This window comes from Plodia interpunctella, chromosome 14 (genome assembly GCF_027563975.2).
Source record: "Plodia interpunctella isolate USDA-ARS_2022_Savannah chromosome 14, ilPloInte3.2, whole genome shotgun sequence".
Lineage (NCBI taxonomy): Eukaryota > Metazoa > Arthropoda > Insecta > Lepidoptera > Pyralidae > Plodia > Plodia interpunctella.
In genome coordinates, this window is record NC_071307.1 from 9416961 (window position 1) to 9440241 (window position 23281).

The 23281-nt window shown below is 36.6% G+C and overlaps 1 protein-coding gene across 5 annotated transcripts in view; it reads left to right on the forward strand.

Moving 5' to 3' along the window:
- The window catches only part of bsk (basket), a 100837-nt gene that overhangs the window by 24159 nt on the left and 53397 nt on the right, over positions 1 to 23281 (forward strand). Inside the window, exon 1 of one of the 5 annotated variants that reach the window (XM_053754501.2) lies at positions 8307 to 8327. The exons of the other annotated variants lie outside the window; for them this stretch is intronic. The gene's annotated coding sequence lies outside the window, so the exon portion shown is untranslated. Of the gene's footprint in view, positions 1 to 8306; positions 8328 to 23281 lie in introns of those variants that run through there. 5 annotated transcript variants of the gene reach the window in all.

A 23281-nucleotide genomic window follows, 5' to 3' on the forward strand; every position in this document is an offset into this window, starting at 1 on the left:
ATTGTATGACATAAGTTGTATGGACAGTGCGTGTTGTGCACAATTGGATTCATGTCAATCAATATTTCATAAGCTACAGAGATATAGATTTTTTTTTATTATTTCGTAAGTTTTTATCGTGCTATATTTAAATTTAAATATAGATTCTAATGAGCGTGTCAACGCTATTGATTGCTTACTTTCGGGAAACATAGCTTCCTTTTTGCAGTCGGTTAAGAAAACACTCCAATATGTGGAAATGTACAGAAAACACAGCTGAGAAGGAAAATCAAGCGGTCCCTTTGATGTTAACGAGCGGAGCGATCGCGGATCATTCGACGTTGAGTTGGTTGTTAAGAAAAAAGGGGCGTCAAAATATACGTACATAATATGTTCAGACTAATACTTCCCCGGTCATGTCGAGATGGAAAATCTTTTTTTCAGATGGACCTGGGAATTGGCTGTTTATCTATATGTATGTATATGTTATTAAAAATATTATTTGAGTTACAATTCCATAACACAGGTCTTGAATTGAATCTGGGGCTAACTCATTCTGTTCGATTTGTCTTCGTTTGTTTATTTATACATGTTTTTTATATCGCTCCTGCGGGAGTTTCGGGAATGACTATACCTGTTTTTTCCTGGTCATCCAGTTAACTAACATTCGTAAAACGAATCATTAATTCTAATTGGTAGATATCGAGATGAGCAAGTGTTAACATGATATTAACACTTTTTAGGCAAAATTAAATTTAAATCTTTAATTAGCCTTTATTACATAACTAAAGAATATATATATTACTATTTGAGCACTGATAAATAATATTTTAGGGGCATAATTCGTGTTACACTCAAGAAATATTCAATTCGTTTAGTTCTAGGTTCGCCCACGCTTGGTAGACGCGCGTAGGCGAACGTTTGCGCTACGGCGCCTACGGTTTCGCTACGGCGCTACGAGATATGGTTATTTGACGTTTTCTTGATCCACGGGGCGCCTATGTTACTGCTTCAAGACATCGGTATGGACGAATATCGATATTTGTCCCTTATTGCGCTTTATTTATTGCTGAGATATTATTATTTGACGTTTTGATGTGCTACGTGGCAACTACTCGTATATCAGTGCTACTAGCTATCAAAATGGATGAATATTGGTTGATCTTTGTTTGCTATTCGAATCGCGTACGATGTTGTTACTGTTTTATGAGATGTGACATACAATTTTATTGTTCTACGCGCCTACACTGATGCTAAGACATATCAATATAAAATGTGATGTGATTTAACAGCCTGTGGCCGGCTAGGATACCAACAGGATAACAATTATTTATGCATTGCGTCTCGATTCTTCGCGAGTTCGAGGGATTGATACGGGAATCTCCCTCATCTGTTTTTCTAGTTTCTTTGTCAGCATTAAAGCCTTACGGTCCTTTTTCCATCTACTTTGCACTGTTTTCTGCAGCCAGTCATTTGTTAATCGATCAAAGCTAAGATTCGACTAGATTACATCTGTAAAAGACGTATTTCTAAATAAATGGGAGTATATTTTTTTAAACATTTTACCCCAGATTCCTTTGTAATATACATGTTATGGCCTGAATTAACCTAATATTGCAATTTGACACACAAAACCCTCTAGGGGTGTACGACATGTGATCCGACAGAGAATGCACTTTTAATCAACCCCAAGCTATCAGCGGATCGCCCGTGCCATTAACCCCGTTTACCGTTGTCACCCGCCACCCCCCCATACGCCCGCACCCCTCGTGCGTCCATGCAAACCTGTCGAGAAGCCAATGATTTTATGTCCCGTACGATGCAATGGAATAAAGTTTTTATTTAACGGTGGTGATGAAATGGTGGGGTTTCTATATCACAGTTGGATTTACATACGCTCAGTGTTATTCCAGTTTCTTATCAAACAGTCCAGCGCAAACCTATCCTACCTATCTGTAATATTACTTGGGTGTGCGCCCGACTTGCTGATTTCAATAGGTTAATGTACTATTTGAAAATTAAGGATGTGTTATGCAGTAAAATTTCCAACTTTGTATGTATATATAGATTTTAGTTCTTTATCATTTTCCCGCAATTTTTGTGAGCTTTGCCAACCCCTAGCCCTGCTAGCATGCTAGGTCACCATTTAATTGTGTGTAGCCAATTCCCTTTTTTGGTTAGTCACGTATACATGATTGTACACCAAATATTTGAATGCAAAGTTTTTATTGCTATGCATATTGTAGTTCTCTTGGCAATTAGGCAGACTGTTATAATTAGGCACAAAATGAACCCTGTCGGATATTTGCAAAACTAAAACTTGAATGGCATCGGGATGAAATAATAAAAGCTGAATTAAAATGGGTATTGATATATTCGGCGATATTCGTTGGTCATTGTGTCGGGGTTTTATATCGTGTGTTGGATAGTAAATAGGCACTAGGCAGTAGGTAGCAAAGTAAGTTTATTATAAAACTTAAGGTAAGACCTAGAACAATTAAATATAAATTAAAAATCTAAAATAGAGATTAGGTGATACGTATATATATATATTCACAATAAATGGAGCACTTACCCTTATTGGGTCTGTTCTTATTATTTTATTTAATGTTTATAAATTCTTCTTTATAAACATTAAATAAAAGTTTTCTTGCCTCGCTAGCTTGATCATAATGTTTACGCGATTTTTTCGAGCGGATTTAAAATTTTAAAATTTATGACAGTAGATTCAAATGTGCCAGCGCAGGCTAAATACATCGAAAGAGATTCCAAACAAAGGGTAGCTGCGTTACAACTGTACAAATTAAAGCTGAAGCAATTAAAAACTAAACGTTTAACCGATTTTCCGGCTGTTTAATTTGGACAACGATCCACATATTTCCATCACATTGGACAGGTCGCTGGAGGGTAAACACGGGTACTAGGGGCGGGGGCGAAGGGAAATCGGTTTTAGCTAAAATGAGAATGGTACGGCCAAAACACAAAATCGTCCAGCCCGTTTCCTAATGATTTTCGAATTTACTAAAATGAAAGAGGATGGACATCTACGTCTGTTATCAAACATCTGCACGGATATGATATTTTTGTAATCTAGAACCATTTTGCTTAACTTCCAATGAAGGGACTGCTAGCATTTTTGGAAGCGTATGCAAAGTTTGCATAAGCGTATGCAAAGTCGCTTCCCGCTGTCTATCTGTCTCTGTGTATGTTTAGTCCTTTAAAACTACGCAACCGATTAAGATGCGGGTTTTATTAATCGACAGGGTGATTCCAGTGGAAGGTTTAGGTGTATGTATAAATATGCTTTTACCCGTCGCTTAAATTACGTGACTGCGAATTCTGACGAAGGAAACTTATAAACCGAAAAAAAATCTTTTAAAACCTACAAAGTGGTTGAGTTTATTTGCTAGTGTGTAACATGATTTCTGACGCTAGACAGTCTGTGCCTTTAGGCATCGACAACATAAAAAAATCGACATTATTTCCATTAAAAAAAAAACTGAATTCTGCGCTTCGAATACTTAGTATAAAATTTTTCTAGGATTCAAATAAGGTTGAAAATGTACTTTTGTAATTATTAGTCCAACAATACATATATATTGCCCGGGCTCTTGGTCATTTCAAACTAAATCCAGTTGACACCCGGGACCCAGGATCATTTCCGTTTTGACCCCGGACGAGATTGCTCCACTTAAAACTATAGTGATACAAGTTTAGCATAATCGATTTTTGGACTAAAGGTCGTGTAAATTTAACTCTACAACTGATCTCCGGCTGCGATATATTTTGGATAGATTCCACCGGAATAGACATGGGAACATACATAGTTACATTGCAAGTTAAATGAAAGGTTGTAGTATAGCAAATTAATCCAGTGGCGTGATCTTGGAACAGCACGAATGTGATCGCGATAAGAGGACAAAATATTATTGTCACTTATTTTTCCTAAGAATATCTTTTTTATTCTTTGTAAATGTTTCTACTCTTGAAATAATCTCTTTTCAATAACTCATAGTTCACTCTCTCTCTCTCTCTCATTTGAGCGTTTTTCCTGTTGCTTCTGCAGCCGTTGAGCGTCGGAGCCCAGGATCAGGTTTCCTACTTTTTCGTCTCCACTTCGCACGGTTGTCGGCTTCGCCTGATTGTCAGACAAGCTATAATTTGAGGCTATTATCAGGTAAATCGCCAAGCTGTGTTGCTGTCTAGACGAATTTTCACTTTTAGGGACGGTAATTGAATGCAATTTAAAACTTAAACTGGCGAAATAGATTAGGTTCTTTCCCTTTGGGAATTTGATTTTTATATTATCACATTTTGTCTTTGCTTTTATGGATCGAAGGAGGCAGTATCATGGTATTCACCATGAAATCGAGCTAATGTAACAAATCGTAACAACTTGTTCGACTCGTTACAATATAAATTGTATATCTGCTATCTCATCCGGGGTTAAAACGGAAACTATCCTGGGTCCCGGGTGTCAACCGGATTAGTTTGAAATGACCAAGAGCCCGGGCAATATATATATATTGTTGGACTAATAATAATTGTATATCCATTTTATATCTTTTCCATCTGAAGCGGTATTTTCGAATTTATTATTTCGTCTATTATAATTGTCTATCTACTTAATAATGTAATGTCAGTGCAAACTTTAGATAAAAAGTATCGCATACCGCCTTAATTACCAAAATATGTTAATAAAGATAATATTCCACGCGCGTGCAAAACTTTACCCAAAAGCCGCTGAACGTTTGAGACGTGACTGAGTAATAAACACCAAATTTTCTTATTTATAACATTATATTATTAAACGTATTACAATTTCATTTCTCCTTCTTCAGTCGTATACCAAATGGGCCGTGGTCATTAAGTGGAATGAAGGACACATAACTTGACAATATTAGTGAAGTGATTTGCCATTGCCTTCTCCAATTTACACACTTGATAAATTATCGACTTGAGTGCAGGTTTCCTCACGATGTTGGTCTATGAAAACTACAATATAGGATTTTAATCTGGGACCTTTCAGTTCAAAGGCGGGGGTGGGGTCTGAACCGTTGCATCACCACTGCTTCACAAATTCATTCATGTCGTGAAAAATAAGAAAACTTTTACGTACAGTCAACAGCACATCAACCTACCCAAATTCATTGAAAACTCGCCTCTATTACCGCGCCATAAGTTCATGCAGGGTAACTTAATGTGCTGTTGGCTGTACAGTCCACACTTCAACCTGCTCACATATCTTAATTCATTACAAAGAATCCGCTCTTATTACGGCCTTATAAAGATCCATACAGTCGCTGTTGGCTGTACCTATTTATTTCTTATATTAATTCAGCTTGAAACACGGAGCAATGTAACCTCGCGTGTGTATCAGAGGAATTTTATACATTCGTGAAGGTACGTGCTTCCGTGGCCTTATCGAATAGTGGACTGATTTCAGTACATTGACACAAATATTGACTTGACGGATACTAAAAAAAGAAGATAAAAAATAATTGACTGTAAATGATTATGAAGTCGGATCAGTAAAGTACAGGAGTAAGTGTAAGTACTCACTTACTCCTGTATTTTACTGACCCGTTGGGAGGAGTTTTAAGTTTAACGTGTCTGTCCGTGCCATCGTAACGATTTTGATTTAGTTTTTTTTTATTTGAAAGAGAATTTAAGCGAGAGTGTTCTTAGCTGTGTTAGGAAAATGTGCGTTCAGTCGTTTGGAAAACGTCAGCTCTTTTCTAGAAGACAGAGATCAGCAACTTCGGAGTCGGGAGTTTCATATTTTTTTTTATTTAGTTTTAGTTAATATTCGATCTTGTAATGCAACGCAACCTCTGTTTGCGTTGTCTTCATCTATCTTGTAAACCGGATAATTAAAAAGTTACAAACTGCCAGTCATCGGAGGGTCGGCGCACTCACCGAGTCACGGTTACTATGTATTCACTGAATCCTAACTTGTTCGTGTATCCTACCGTTGCGTCGTTCTTGTTGGATCGGAAGCTGCCAGAATTTGCAACAACGGCAGGTTTTCGTGTTTAGAATTTCTTTACACGTCTACTCATATTACGGAATTGATTATTTCTTATTGCTCTTTGTTAAATTGAATGTAGAACAATCGGAAACACACACATTTGTTTTTGAATTTATGTTATGTTGCGTTTATTTTTTTACGCGGAAGGCCCGTGCTCATCTATAGGTTACATTGTTGGAAAAGGCTTGTTGTCAATAAACCACAATACCACAGCGTACGTGTAGGAGAATTTCAAACATACATCCGCATACTCGTGCAATTTGGAACTTGCCAACTTTAATAGGCGCTGACAAGGGGTAGTTTGCAACTTCGACTTGCTTGTCGACTTCTTTCTAATGCTCTTCTTGGATAGAGGTTAATTTATTTACTGTGGAGTGGAATGTAATTTATATGATACACATATTGAACTCACGGCTGAAAGAGTGTGCAGCGTTTGGGTAAAAATGTAGTAATTGACCCAAAATATTGTTGTTACGAATTTTCACAATATTATAAATGCGAAAGTATGTTTGTTTGTTGCCTCTTCACGCTCTATCTATTCAACTAATCTTCTAATTTTGCATTCATGTAGTTTAAATGTGGCGAAGGACATAGGGTGCCTTTTGTACCGGACAATTAACGCGGACAAAAGCTAACTTTTGTTACAATAATTACATTTAAAATGCTACGTTGATCGCCGACCCTAGCATATCTTGTCTATGGACGTCTTTGTAACACCACTAGTATGTCTATGGACGAGCATAAATGGCACTCTATATGCTCGGCGACTGGTTGCAACGTAGCCGTGTTACAGGAGCCAACTTTATTAGTTGAGAGTTCGTGTCACGAATGCATTGCGGGCCACATGTGCTCGGTAGAATATGGGTCCGTAGGGGCTGTATAGCAAGGAATTTAAACTCTTCTGGTGTCTGTATTTACTTCTTAGTAAATTCTGATTTGTTACCACACAGCTGCTAGAAACACCACACCACATTTATATGTACAAAGAGAAACTATGGTACGGTCTCGTCTCCTCCTTGGTCACTCATATTCAGCTTTTGAATTGCTAGCTAACTAGGGTTGGCGTCTTTTGCTGGCTATACGAGTACATACTATTGACAAACAGTTTGTCTAATTTGGCGATTTCGACGTATATTGCTGGTTTTTCCTGGCGGTACCTAATGTACTTACATTAACGATCACATTACTCACATCAAATCGATTCGAAGTGAGACGCAGCTGACCAATCACAGTGCGCTATTGTGACGCAACGACAATCACACCGCAATGTGATTGGTTTACCGAGTCTCACTTCGATAGTGAGAAGTGAAATGCAAACCCGCACTTCGCCCTCAGTTATCGGCTACGAATCACATCACTACGCTGCGAAATTAGATACGCTCGTCGGCGCTACAGCGCTACGAAATTTGCTACGAACTACGCTGCTACACTGCTACGAACTTCGCTGCTACGCCGCAGCGATCACTACATTGTATAAAAGAAAGTGGCTTCCCTCTGTCACTATGTATGCATAGATCTTTAAAACTACGCAACTGATTTTGATGCGGGTTTTTTTAACAGATAGTGTGATTCCTGAGGTATAAACTACGGTGCTTTGTCGCTACGAAATGTGCTACGAGCTACACGCCATCGAGTTATGGAACAATGATGGATGCTAAGCAAACAGTTAATGTCCACGGGTTTTGGGAAAATTTACAAGAAACTTGCGTTGAGTAAAATATGTATCACACACAGGACACTACATGTTACAATATTAATGTAACGCTGCAGTGGTTCTCTGAACTTTATTAGTTCCGAGCTCGTGTGCGGAATGCAGCCTGTCTGTGTGGAGTTTGTATTAGATTTAGCCAGATGTGTGGCTCTGCGTCGCTGTATTATACTGTGCCAGCTTAGATCAAAATTATTTATTTATTTAATGTTTATTGCACTCACAAACACAATAGATATTTACTGTATAATACTTATTGAAGTGAATGTGTAATCAATTCATTCATAGTTATTAATACGTTTAATAAAAAATGTAATTTTCCTGCTTTTATATTTTTAAGTGAGGGAAACTTTGAATATATACGGCCATACCCAATATTTGTTTGTGTTGTTCTCATGTAAATTTGAATGTAATCCTAATTAAATTCCTAACTAAACGTTAAGCTAACACGTACAGCTAAACGTGGAGTTCAAGTTCCGCAACTCTTAGCTCTGTTTACCCCGCTAAGGATAAAAACGTGATACTGTATTGTTTGCAGCACACTCACAAAATTTTCCCTGTGTTTCAGGTACGCCTCGCCGTTCACGTAAGAATTCCTGATTCCCGACGGTAGGCACTAATCTCCTCAGGCGGGGAACTTTCCTCCTTCAATGTACAGGCTGCTCTTGTATTGTATCTTACGTTTTATTATAAAGCCTCTTCTTTAAAGAAAAAAAAAATTATACCAATAAATTAACACAATACGTAACAGTTTAATCTGGACAATGTACCAAATTGGTCGCGGTCAGCATGTGTCGGTTGTGTTAACCGCGTCGCTATTGTTACTTTGCTTGTTGTTCTCCAGTGAATTTAAAATTTCAAATCTTCCCGGACAACTGTTGACATTTTGCATCATATAAATATCAAAATTACAAAATGAATATTTCTAATTTCTTTTAATATTTATTATTGGCTTTTCAATAATTTATGAACATATTATCAATGTGATATATAAACAGACCCGAAAAGTATTCATTTCAATTTACAAATTTTCAAATAATATCCTTATATAAAGGAGCAACTTGTAAGTTTAGATATGTATAATATAGTTCTACCTTGTGTACTTGTGCAAAGTTCAGAAGTTGCGAATTCGTCGAGGAATTGCGGCGAAGTTGGGAGACCTGCTAAACGTTATTTATTGGGCCCCCATTAAGTCTCTGTTGCTCCGTTCTGGAGTTACTATGATGTATTGCGGACACACATTTATAGATTGATTTTCGAAGTTTATTTTTTATTCATAAATTTATATTTTAAAAGCTTTTATTTAACTATGTGTGTGTATGTATGTGTGTGTATGTATATGTATGTATGTTTGCATGCACGCATGTATTTATGTTTGTTCGGGTGAAATCTTGCTACTCAATTTTGAAGCAGATATCTCAACAGATTGAGTTGAAATTTTGTATACACGTTTATTTTGAATGTTCAAAGTATATTTTACTTGTGTACTACACTATTTAAATTTCACCAATAAGTCTGTTTTCCAGCTTTATGCGTGAGGGATGAAAAGTTTATCTATATCATTATTTTGCTCTTTTCTCCCATTGTCCCCACGGATAAGTACTATATTTGCCAATATATTTTGAACACGCATATATATAAGTTTATTATATTGTGTTTACGTTCTATTTGTCCTAATGGTTAGCTGGGAGATAATGCTTTTAGCATTAAGTTCGCCATTTGTTTATAAATAAGTTTTTACTTGGACCAATAAAGTTTAATAAATAAACAAACTAAAAAATCCTCATTCAGGCAACACTCTCCACAAAAAGGCATTTGTTTTTTTTTTAATTTTATTTGCAGAGAAGCAAGTATATATCCATCGCCTTTCTCAGTTGTCCGCAAATATACGTCAACATATGTGTATATGCATTTCCTCTCATATGAAATTTCTACTTTACATGTTTTAGCAACACTCCAGTCTTCATGTTAACGCGTTTGGAAGTGCTCGGGTGTCGTGGATTTTATTTCGCTTTAGGAAACGCTCGCAGTTTCCGTAAACTGACACTATGTACTTTATGGCGGTTTGAATGTCTTGTGGTTTTATTTTCTTTGTTTTAGTTGAAGTCTCGTTTTCACTACATACGTGTATTATGTAAATACGATCTTATTAAAGAGAGAATATTATACTTTTCCACTTTCCGCTTGCCGTTTCGCTCGATTTTTCGTTTTGATTCATGTTCTCTTTGTCACAATATAAATAACTAAAATTCATTATTTCACGTGTTCTTTGAACGCAATTCGCGTTCTTTAAGTGTTTATGTACGGCAACGTTGTTACACTTGTACCGAATAAAAATACAAAGAAATGGTGAACTTAATGCTAAAACATTCTTTCTCAGTTAACAGAGAAACCGACTGAATTTTCGTACAAAACTGGAATGAAACTGCTTGAGAAATTCGATGTGGAAATGGAAGAGGCCATGGCCAACAGACACACAGTCTTGACGAGTGTACTCCTATTGTACACTCCCACGTCGCACCTAATACAAGATAAATCCTCCTTTTTGAAAAGTGTTCGCACGATGAGTATGATTTATCGTCTTGCTGTCACCGCGCAGAATTCCAAGGCTGGGTTCAGTGCATGTCTTTTTGTCTTGATGGTCTTGATTGAAATTGAGATAGTTGAAAATAGTTGCGATAATAAAAATCGGCCATGAATGATTCGACAGCATAGGTTTGGAACGTTGGTGACAGAAAGTTTAAAAGGAACTGGGCAAGTTGATAGGTGAAGTATTGACTGAGCGGCCTTGGACAGGTGAAAGAATTCTCGGACGACCTGCAATGAGATGGGAGGATGATAGATGTAAGTCGCAGGATGTACATAGATGAGAGGTACACAGAGGAGTGTGGCGTATGTTATATGTTCTGCAGTGGGCAGAAATTATGATGATGGATAACACATCATGCAAATTTATCTAGAAGTTATATTATCTATAAGATTACAATAATATGATACCTATTTTAAAAGGTAATCTATAACTCCTTTAGCCAGTTGCATCGCTCGCCATGTAACAGGACATCTTAAATGAAATTTGGATTTGCAAGTCTTAAGACCGCTCACACCTGGGGAACTAAACTTAAAAAGGTTGGCTGTTGATGGACACATTAGAAAGGACATCATTTTCGTCCCCGCATTACCACCAATTAAAAAATATATCAGTCGGAACGCTTTGATATTATTTCACACTAAGCACTAAGATTATATTGTGGGTAAAATGGATACAAACACAGCACGAGCACACGCAGAACTGCAAAAAAAATTGTGAAAACTGCGCGATGAGTATGATTTATGTCCCGCTGCCCCCGTGGATTGTATGGTATTAAGTGCAGCGCGGTCTCTTTTTGTGTCTCGAGTTTGTAATTCATCGTGATTGATATTTAAATAGTAGTAACGATGCGGGGTGAGTGACCCGTGTTTCTGTTTCTTTTGGTCGTTGATTTTTATGCATATATGTTATTTTTTTAGTTCTTTGTAAGTCAAAAACAGCTAATATTTTTGATATTTCTGATATTTTTGGTGTTTGGTGTATAAATTTTTTAGCACGTATTTTTTATATACGCATTATAGAAACAAACGCCTACACGCTTCTTCATTACATAATCCACATTTTTATGACTTTTACGTGTTCAATGTACATAAAACCGAGTGTTCAGGTTAATATATAAGTCTGTGGTTCTGAATATTTTGTGTATTAAATAGTTCACAAACTAAGAAATAACGGTATACGATTAAAGGTTTATCCTTTTATGTTTTATTACCATAATATTATCAATAAATAAGAATTGGATTTATCTGAAGAAAATATTTTATCTCGTGATAACACAAAACCTCTTAAGAAACGTAACGACTCGACAAGAAAGCTCTTGAGCGAGCGGGTAAATATCTAATTTTAGAAGTTACGTAACTAAATCAAATTTGTTCTCAAGTGTGTTCTCTTGGGAATTATTTAGACAATTTCTTAATTTGTTATTTAGTATATTGTTACATCTACAGCTGTATACCTGCACAGCAAGTCTTGTCATTGGCCTATGAGATATTAAGATCTATGTGGCAACTATTACGCTTATAAATAGAATATTTAATATATATAATAGTTTTTTTTTGTGCGATGGCCATTAATATTAAGAAAATTTTGATGATATCGAAAACCATGTGGAAATAAACCTCTAAGAAGCAGAGTTTAGGGATGATACTTACTTAATTACCCAGTGATCCAAAATTTGTCTTGGTCTTTCATACAGTATAATATACTAGCGGCCCATCCCGGCTACGCTCAGGTAAAACATACACAAATTATATATACAAACATATCGGGTAAAAACATGAAAGTCCGTGCAGTAGTTTTTGAGTTTATCGTGAACAGACAAATAGACGCGGCAGAGGAATTTGTTTTATAGTATGTACGGATTGTATTATAGTATGTATGTATAATAGGGATCATAAATATAAATCGAGTTATAAATATTTGCTTCAAATACTAAATAAATTATATATGTGGCAGCCGTGGGATAGCCGGAAAATGTATGCCTTTGGTTGAAATGCAGATAAAATGAATTCATTCAGTCGATAGATTTCCGAGGCATCGGCAAGCTATCGACGAGTTTGATTGATGATTCCCGCGGGACGAACGGGAATATTTTATTATGACGTCGAGGGCTACTCTGTATTAATATTTACTGATACGAGTACATTTCTGGTTGATCTCCTTATTGAATATATGTATTTGCTATGTAGTTACGACATAAAAACAGAACGTGTTTAAAATATTTGTAATAAAGATTAGCTTTCCATTGTACGTTTATATTTTGCGTTGATTTGAGCGTAAGGAAGTTTTCTGGCTCCTTTATTGTAATGTCGAAATTTGTTAAACTGTACCGTGAACTGATTTCTACTCATTCTGGTTGACGGGAAATATTCACAAACTGTCACATTCATAAATGCATGAGGGGAAACCGTTGTTAAAAGGAATTTGTTAAGGTCTTCGTCCAGTCTTAAGAAACAACAAGTTTATTAAGCAAAATTGGTATTTTAGTCTTAATATGCATGAGAGTATTGTCATCAAGGATGATAAGCGGATGATAAGATAAAAATGGTCTGATCGCGCGAAGTGGAAACCAAAGAGTAGGAAAATGAACCCTGGGCTCCGACCCAATGGGTGCGGAAGTAAGAAAAACAGATGAGTGAGATAGAGAGGTACTTGAGAACAATATATTCTTGTGGTGTTATTGTTCAATTAGAATACGAGGAAACACAACACGCAAACTAAAGCTTGCGTAACTTTATGTTGATGAGGTTTGGAGAAGAATAACAAGGGTCCAGGGCTATCCACGTACAGTTACCGGCTGTACTGTCGACTACACAAGTGATACATTTAATTTGTCTGTGATAATTTGAGTGTTTGACATTTTAGTTATGAAACATATATTTCTGAATTGATTTATGAGTAAAGATAATTTTTATTTAATATTAACCTCTTCGTAAGATTAATCGTAGTCATCTTTTCAGAGAATAAAATGTATTTTCTTTTTTGCTCCTGTCATATTTGTAGAATACTGATTACTTGTCTTCCTGAAGAATTTAGATATCATAAGAAGACTGGTATTCTCAGTTATAATCGCGTAGTCAAATAAAAACCTTCAATTTATTATGTATTATGTGGTGTCTACATAATAGAACTTCAATCTATAACTTGGCATTTCGCTAGACATTCCCTTATTCAAGCTGTTCTCTTTGACGCGATTATATTATCTTTTGTTCGGTCGTAACATATAAACACTGACTGCACAATCAAATTACCTCAGCGCTTTCTCCCTTGACTGTACGGTAAACGGCCTGGTTCATCCGAAGCAATGAGCTGTGAGCTTTTCCTCCCCTTGTTGTGGGACTCAAGGGGCAAGAGGGGTTGGGGTGCGGGGTGCAGAGGGGCTTTGGGTGCAAGTTATTTTTGGGAATGCGATATTTCCATTAACGATGAATATAGCTTTATTAATAGAGTTTGCAATAGTTCTTGCTATTTTGGTTGCTTGGCATGTTGTAAAATTATTTTTTTTTAGGCTGTGAGGCTTTATTGTGAGACTTATGAAGTAAATAATATCATCAATAAAACAAACATTACCCCAGGTGGTGTTGGTTTTATTGATGTTTTATTAAAAAGAGCCGGAAATCAATTTTCTTCCATTTTTTTATTCATTATTGTGATCATGTATATGAGGTAATTAATGCAATTTTCAAGTATAACCATTTGGCGTATTAAGATCCGTTTGGTAATATATAATAATCATTTTTTCTAAACTCCTTACTGTGCTCACTTTTGCAAAACAAAACTAACTCCATCACAGATTATGGCGACATTGGATCACTTATCTCCATCCAGCCCTACTGTCTGTTGACGCAAAATTAGAACCTCTCCTACCTACTCGCGATCCAAGGGAGCGGGATTTTATTGCATTTGTTGTGAATTACTTGTTTGCGCTCCGCTTGATGTATGGCGCGAGAGGCTGCGGCGACGTGTGGGAATACCCTTAAGGCCCGGGCACACCTAACGCTTATCAGTAAGTGTACAGCAAAATTGTATGGAAACTTATCGCACATGTACATGCTCACATTTGTTATAATTCGATAAAACCCCACAGCTAAAGATCTGCGCAAGAATTCGGTGAGCACGAGGACAATGACCCATAAAATGCGTGTAAGAGCGGAGATTAATTTTCTAATGAAATATTTACGGTTCCATGATTATAATTGGTTTCCATTCAAACATCCATTAAATTTCCAAAATGTTCATCCATTTAAAACTACCGTGGATTTGTTTTCGCGTGCTGTATGCCAATGCCCGAAATTAATTATAAAAATATATTAGGACAAATTAATTATTATTATTAATTATTATAAAAATAATAAGTTAATCAAAAACTGTACAGTAATAGCGCTGTCGCGACTTGAAAATTCAATTAATTACTTGATAAGCCTTGATGGTACTAGAACGTGATGTTATTAAGTCCTTAAGTAAAGCGATTAAGTAGAGTGGCACCAGGAACGAATTCGATGAACTTTTAGATTAGTCTTGCCTCGGTAAGTGGGACAACTGCCAATTTGGTTACTTTATGAGCGAGAACTTACAATGTTGTACAATCAACAGCACATCAACCTACCCAAATTCTTTGCAAACTCGCCGCTATATTACCGAGCCATAGAGGTTCATGTGGGGTAACTTGATGTGCTGTTGAATGTACTTCTTTTTTGCGTGTCGACGGTATTTTACAACAAGAATAGGTTTAGACTTATTCTTCTTATCTTACAGAAAATAGTTCATCCCAAAAGCTTCATTTGTCGCTGCTATCAGGTCAGCCCCAGTGCAGGTGTTTGGTCACATGAGCAGAGTGAACTTACACTGTCCAAAAACTGTTAAAATAACTAATCAGTTAATGAAGAGCATAAACTTACTGTTTTCTTACCAGTTTCCGCTCTTCAAGATAATTTTGGTCTGTAAACAAAATGATTTGATTTACTCTATTTTGACATTTGATTCCGGCTGGCTGACTAATCTGTTCCAGTCTAGAAGATTCTATTTCGTTAGAATTTCTGGAGAAAGTGGAATCAATATAATCGTTTATTATCTTTAAAAGTTATCTAAGCGTTCGGTTTTTACGTTGTCTTCCTCACTATTTTCCTACTTTTTCTTATTAACTTATGATGTTCTGCAACAATAAAAAAAAAATTAGGCTGCACTAACGCAGTTTCTTACTGTAGTGGTAGTAACAAGATAATGATAAATGAAAATAATAATAATCAGACCATTATTTGCACGCATATTCTCCTTGAAAAAGCAAAGCCAACACTTTTTGTTCTAAAAGTTAGATCATCCTGCCGCCGCCCATGTTGAGTTGATTTTTTGAGTTTTTCGGACAATAATGTTATATTACAAATAGTTAAACAAGAGTATTTTATTTTCACCAATTAGTTTCTTTAAAAAACACACAATTAGCGACATGAGATGTTATGGTAGCATCACTTGTCGTGTAAAGTGCTCTACGTGCGTGTAATTATCTTCGGCCGCGGTGACATGCTCTCGAAGCTCCGTCGAGGGTTTTATTAGCACCCTTTAAACAATCCCCGCTGTGTGCGTGTTAGATAGGGTTACCAGAATGTAATTTTAAATCCTGACACGATTCTCGCTCTATGGAAAAAAGTGTTACAGGAGACTATGTTAGGATATATATACATATGCTCAGTTTATTTTATAGTACATATCAATATTATACTCTTTCTCCAAGGTTGCGTTAGACAGGCTGCTGGATGTGAAATCACAGCCCAATCTTCAAAATTGTAAGATTGTTATTTACGCTGACCCTTGGGCGCCGCGCGTCGCAGCCCCGAACGCAACCAGAAACGTGCGGAGATGAGAGAGAAAGTATTTAAATTGCGAAAGATAAGTTGCAACTAGAGACTCGCACAAAAAGACGGACATAAAAGCATTTTTTAATTGGGTTTGCGTGGGACTTTTTGGGAAGAAACTAGGAAAATACTGTGAACAATGAACTAAGTGTAAGCACAAATGTTAAGACAGCTATGAAACTTAACAATTGCGTGGTGATTTAAGCAGATTCAGTGTTTCGGAGATTCAATGAACAACAGCCGAGAACAATCCGTAGATTGTTTGAAAGTCACAAGTCGAGCGGCCCTAATGTTTAGGTGTTTATTCATCTGACTGTAATACGGCGAGATTAAAACATGCCAGCAATTTAGGGGGATTCATCTCGTGATTGATGCACGTAAGTACAGATATAAACTTGTCATCAATTTACCCTCTCATTCATATGAAATATAAATAAATATATTAGGACAAATCACTCAGATTGAACTAGCCCCAAAGTAAGTTCGAGACTTGTGTTATGGGATACTAACCCAACGATACTATATTTTATAACAAATACATTTATAGATAAACATCCAAGACCCGGGTCAATCAGAAAAAGATCATTTTCCATCATGACCCGACTGGGGATCGGGAACCCGGTTCAGAGGCAAGCACTTTACCACTGCGCCACCGAGGTCGTCTCTCGTCTGAAAGAAAAAGCATAAGGTAAACTATGTTTTGCCTCGCTCAGTCAATGGCGAAAATTTTAAAGCGTGATAGTGACAAGAATTTTCTATCTCAGAGGCAGCTTGCTTTCAGTATGGAAAGCGATCTTTCAACTTTTGTTTCATTTTTAAAAGGCAGTAATATATTATGGTAATGATCTAGAATGAGGCTGTGGTTACGATTTCCCATCAGGTGAGCCGCGTGCCTGTCTTGCTATATAAAAAATATAACGTTACAGTTTTACGCTTAAAGATTTTATATCATAGAATTAATGAACACTTTAAGAATGATGAAATTTAATCAATCAATCCATAGAACGGCAAATTAAGGAAATCACTCTTGAAGGAATCTTTAATGATCGATTTCCAATATCGTGAAAGAGCAATAAAAAGCCTTAGTAAAAACCTTTTAGACATTTAATGATATTCTAATAAAGGAAATTCTATAGTATTTTATCAATCTATCGTCACGATTCATTGGCGTTAGATCATGATTTTCAAATTAGATTTTTATGTATAGCGATCGATAGTGGATTGCAGATAAGTTTATAATTATTATAATTTGAATTACGTGTTTATTGTTATCTGTATTTGTGTGCCTTAATTAATAAAAATAAAAAGTTAAATAGGTACATCCTTCTTGCCTCTCCAACACAACCATGCCCCTACGAGCGCGAGCGTGGCCCGATTTGCCGGGCTGGTTAAACCATGGAATTAGGAGGTACTAGTGTACGTAGTACGTACTAATTCCACGGCTTAAACAAATATGGAAAGATCTTTGACCATGCCATGAACTTCCGAGCACAGCAAAAACGCGCGCGGATTTCATCGAGCGAATCGCTGCGGCGGTGTTCGGCTTTATTAGTAGGAGCGTGGATAGTATCTACGCAGCGAGCGACGTCACGAAATAGAGCAGAACCTTAACGCGAGAGTTGCGGACTCTGCGAGGAGTATTTAAATACATTTCTAATATCAAAATGAACACTGAGGCTTTCATAATGGAATAATAAACCGACCATACAAAAATATTGTGGGAATTCAAAGTTCTTCATTTAACTTAGGATGATATACATCACTTAATGATGTCAAACGACTTAATTTCCGACTCTCTGTGTACGTCCTCCTCGACCGCTCCGCCAGCCGCTGCTGAGAGTGCGCAGCGTACTTCGCTTAGACCGCCGAGTCGCGCAGCGCGTCCCTTAAGACTCATAGATGAAAAGAAATATCTTAGACCGAAGTCATAAGCCGTCCGTTACTGGAGGTTGGCCGTCAGCTGTCAGCTTCGCAAACTCTTCTCTGTCGAATCTCTTCAACTCTGTTGATGTCTGTCACATTATATTTCTCTGATATGTTTTTTTTACGTATATTTCCCAACAGATTATCTGTTCTTTAATACTCAAATAATGGAATTTCTGTAACGTATTCTTGTTACGAAAATCCAAAACAATATGTATTATCCAAAAATTAATCAAGTCTCATTTAAGCGTGTTTTTGTTTCGTATTTTGATGGATAGGAATATTACAACATGATTGATGGTTGTGTTTACCTGTGGTTTCAGAGTCTGGTGTTTATAAGGCGTGGTCACGATACACACGTCGATACCGATCGGTTCTGTGTAACTTTTATTGTTGATCTATTTGTATAACGAAATATGAAATGTAAGTATATAAAATGGTTATTATCCGACCTTAACAATATAGCAGGTTTACACGACAAACACCTTACCATCAAGGTTATAAAGGCCCTGGCAAAAAGCCAACCACGTGAAAGCCTTCAAACGACCTGAATTTGTGAAAGCCCAGACATAAGCTAAGGACATCTCATAACGCGAAGGGTACGCAAATAAGTTGCTTTAAACTTTGATAGCATACAATTAAGTCTGCTATAAAATGTTGGTTCTTTAGATTTGGATTGATATCTTCTTTTATAATGTACTAGCGGCCCGTCCCGGCTTCGCTCGGTTAAAAACATAATCAATTATACACAGAATGAATAATTTATGAACATTCAGGATTGTATCTATTGACGACCTCGGTGTCGCAGTGGTAAAGTTCTTGCCACTGAACCGAGAGGTTCCGGGTTCGATCCCCGGTCGGGTCATGATGGAAAATGATCTTTTTCTGATTGACCCGGGTCTTGGCTGTTTATCTATTTATGTATTTGTTATAAAATATAGTATCGTTGAGTTAGTATCCCATAACACAAGTCTCGAACTTACTTTGGGGCTAGCTCAATCTGTGTGATTTATCCTAATATATTTATTTATTTATTATTATTTATTTATTTATTGGTGAAAACCGCATGAGAAACCATGCAAAGATTTTTATTTGAACAGTGGACTTTGTTTTATAATATGTACGAATAAGGAAGGATGTATATTCGACAAATAGTACAGTGTAATATGGTATATTGTGATGCGTTGGACTGTACTGTACTTTACCTTCAACATTACCTTCTCTATACCTCTAACAGCCATGCAAATTGTCATTACGATCATTTGAGTAGTTGCAAAGATATAATTTCTTTCCACAATGTAAAAGAACGAAGATATAAACAATTTTTCCTATTACAATTCCAGAACACAAAAGAAATAACATGCGCCATCTTAAAATACAAATTCACATTCACAGAAATTCCTTAGTCCAACAGTAACGCTCTATCGATTCCCTTAAAAGAAATCGCATTCAAACATATTTTCTTATTACAAAGTGATAAAGTGTTAAGGGACTCCGGCGATAAATCTATCGTGCTAGTCTAGACATTAGACTACCTAACTACACGTCTCAGAGGATAACTGCACGAAATGGGGGAGTATGTATTAGAGACTTGTGTCAGGTGTCCGATAGAATATTTATATGGGGTATTTTCCTCTGAAAATGCTGAATAAAAGCAAGAAAGCCAACTGGCAGAGATGTTAGTAATAATTTCTGAATTTGCTATAATATTGCAGTGATATTGGTTTCTAAAGGCAAAAACTAAATATTAAAAAATATATATTGGCGAAGCTCGCCGCATCGCTCTGCCTAGTTGCTTTTGTCGCTTAGCTAGGATGCCGGTGAGTCCCGCGGGGCTAGTAGATTGTTAGCGGTAATAGGAACGCGTTGAGATGTATGGGCGGCCATTACTAACACGACTCTGACTTGGCCGCGCCAAGATAAATACAGGCACTTCGGGATGTTTTCATTTGCCTCGGATAAATGAGACTTTGTGTTTTTTTTTTTAATATATTTTGTGCCGAATCGGCAAATGTTTTAGAAAATGGCGGCTCGTCAGATCGAAATTCTCGTAAAATGTGATTTGGATTAAACTAAATACATATCAACCGGAGACAGTTTATCTGCACCAGACTGTATATATACATAATACATATTCACATGTTTTAACATAGAACAAAAGACATTTTTATCAGTAAAACGTATAAAGGTTCAGTTTTATTTTAGGCGCGCCCTTTTCATCGTTTTACTTAGGGTTTCAAAGCATTAGGGGATAAAAATACTCGTGGAATTTTAATTTTTGTCCCTTAGTATGGGCGTCTGTATTAAATTTAAAAGCTGCTTATGGCATTAGATTCGCCATGGTATATTCTTTTAATTGATTAAAAAGTGAAAAAGAAATATATATTTAGACGAATTAACTTTTTTCCTCCTTTTACCCTAATTTTTTTTAAGTCTGAGTGGTATACAACGTGCCCTTAATGTGCAGGGAGATTTTCGGTAAAAATTGGCCACATAAGCTATTTACGAGCGCATAAACTAGTCGCCATGGCCGAAATCGGTCGGACGGATCATTATCAACAGTGAATATCTGAATTTAAAGTCTTACAAAGTTCTGTGGTACAAGTTCTCCTGATGGAAAAGGATAAAAACAACTAATATCCAAGACACTACTCCGACTTAATACAGTTGTTTATTTGTCTTATCCGTCGCTCTGTCTAGACAGCGCACCTGACGACAGACTACGGACAATGTACCGCCAATAACATATCACAGTCTTTATTATCTGTGTGATCGGATCGAATTCTAGGAATCGAATCAATTTTATATATGTGATATTAAGAGCTAAATTTGATTCAAAAAAGGCAGATAATACGGTTTTTCTCTTCAAAATTTCCAACCTAGCTAGAAGCAAGAGTACCAAGCACCAAGAGTACGTTGGTACTCTTTCCAATTATAGGAAACCCTTTGAATCCAATACTATTCAGACCGTTTGTCACGTCGTCTCTTTGTGATGAAGCCTTTATTTTGAAAGTTACTCCAATACAACCAATGGAAAATTGCTTCTGGAGGTTTAATAAGAAATCATTATACGCTACATGACTTTTGTTTGATTGGTAGAAAAAGCCCTAGGCTTTAAACCCGCAGTTTACATTTTTTCAAATAAAGCTAAATAAATAAAATCACACGCGAGTAGAACGAGACGGAACAAACTTCCTATGTAGAAACTGTAGCGAAGCGGCGTAATATTTATGAGTCGTAAGGTTGGACGTACAAGTTTCAGTCTTAGTGTGCGACAGTGCAGCACTGCAAACTTATTTGTTTGCTGATCGAAACTGGGTTAGCTGCGGGGCTGTACTCCGGGTTTCATGTTGGTCTTGAAACACTTGGTATCTAGGATATTAAACTTTGTCGGCCACAACGTCAATATGATAATTATAATTTGAGTTTCTTTAGAAATGCACGTGCGAAACAATATCCTCTTTGGCGGTATCAGGTCCCACCTCTTACTTTCTCCAAATCCCGAATGTCAATTGGAATCGAAAGACCAGCGTTGCGTATCCCTCACAAGGTAAAAATAGTTTGCCCTTTTAAAAATTCGAGCACATTTTTTCTGTATTCCGTATTGTTGTTTTGTAATTGTGTTTTTCTTTTGAATAAATATTAATTCATTCAATGTACATTTTTTTTGCACGTACAATAATGATTGGGGAATCTAAACTGGGGATTCTTCTGGGCGATTTGTTACCTTTTATGAATCTCACTAAGCAACCATTTCAAAACTATTTATGCCTAAACATATATTACAGACGTAGGGACGCGTTTGTGGATTAAGTTTGCAATAGTCGTTAAAAACTTTGGAGCATATCTTGCGTCGTTACTAACTTATGTTCTTACTAGTTGAAACATACTTTCATGTTACGTGGATGTGTCTACCGGAAAGTTTGTCGCGACATCTCCATGTTTTCAATAAAACAGATTGATACTTTCCATCCGCATAGCAACAGTAAACTTTTGCAATTTTACGCAAATTGGAGACAGAAATTGGTTCTTCTGCAGTTTGTGGTAGAGTTTGTACTTTCTTCGATCAAAATAATGATTGTAATTGCACCACATATTTTCGTAGGTTCATTTAATGTTCCACAGATTGTCTTAAGTTTTAATTTAGTGGTAGCTCAAAACATCACTCCATAGTATAAAACAAAGTCGCCCGCCGCCTCTGTCTTTTTAAAGCTTAAAAAGCTTCTTGTAAGCCACGCAATGGATTTTGATGCAGTTTTCACAATGTTTGATACATACAAAACAGCCGAAAGTGCGATGCCGGACCGGGTCGATGTTTTCTGGAAATGTATCGGTTTGTGTGCCAGTAATTACATCTCGTAGATTAAAAAATAGTGCAGCAGTTTTAAAATGAACTAGTGTTTGAATTCCAAGAATGCGCCACGTAAAGCTTTAGTCTGGGACATTCCTGCGCGTCGTCATAATGTCGTCTAGATACGCCGGCGCCCGCTGCCGTCTAGACGATCTTTCACCTTGAGTTGCAACCGGCCAATTCACTACACTTGTAAGCATGCGACGACGTTATTGGATATATAGCTCCGTTTCTAATTAGTCAAATTTTGCGGGAGAGCATGTTTATATAAAAGCACATATAAGATAAATGTGCTTTTTGGTATGCGTTCAACGGAAGGACATTGCTTCTTTTTATAGTCAGAAATTTTATTGAGGCTTTTTCGAATTTGATTATTTCGACAGCCATTGATATTTAAAGAGGTTTTCGTTCTTCTTCATTTGTTCTTTGGCATCCCTTTTCCACTTCAATCAACATTTAATGATGTTTTTGAAAATTTTAAAGAAGGTCCCAATCCCTTTTAATTTAACCACATGTCTTCATAATTTTGCCAATGTATATAATTCCTAATTGATATAGGTCAGTGACCTTTACTCAAAAAAAGGTAGGTCGTCTAAATACATCTATATAAATCGATGAGAGGTCACATGTCCGCATCAAAGATTCAGCGTGCGGCCGACGAGGAAAGTCGAATTTTTCCACAGCCATTTCTATCCACGACCTACGTCACCTTAACATTAGTTTCATTTTCGTATCGTGTCAATACTTGTATACTCGGTTAATAAATCTATTTATTTAAATAATAGGAAAGTGAGTACAAAGGTGTACAAAAGTAATTTCAAAGGAAATTTCTTCAAGCAGAAATAGGCCGAAA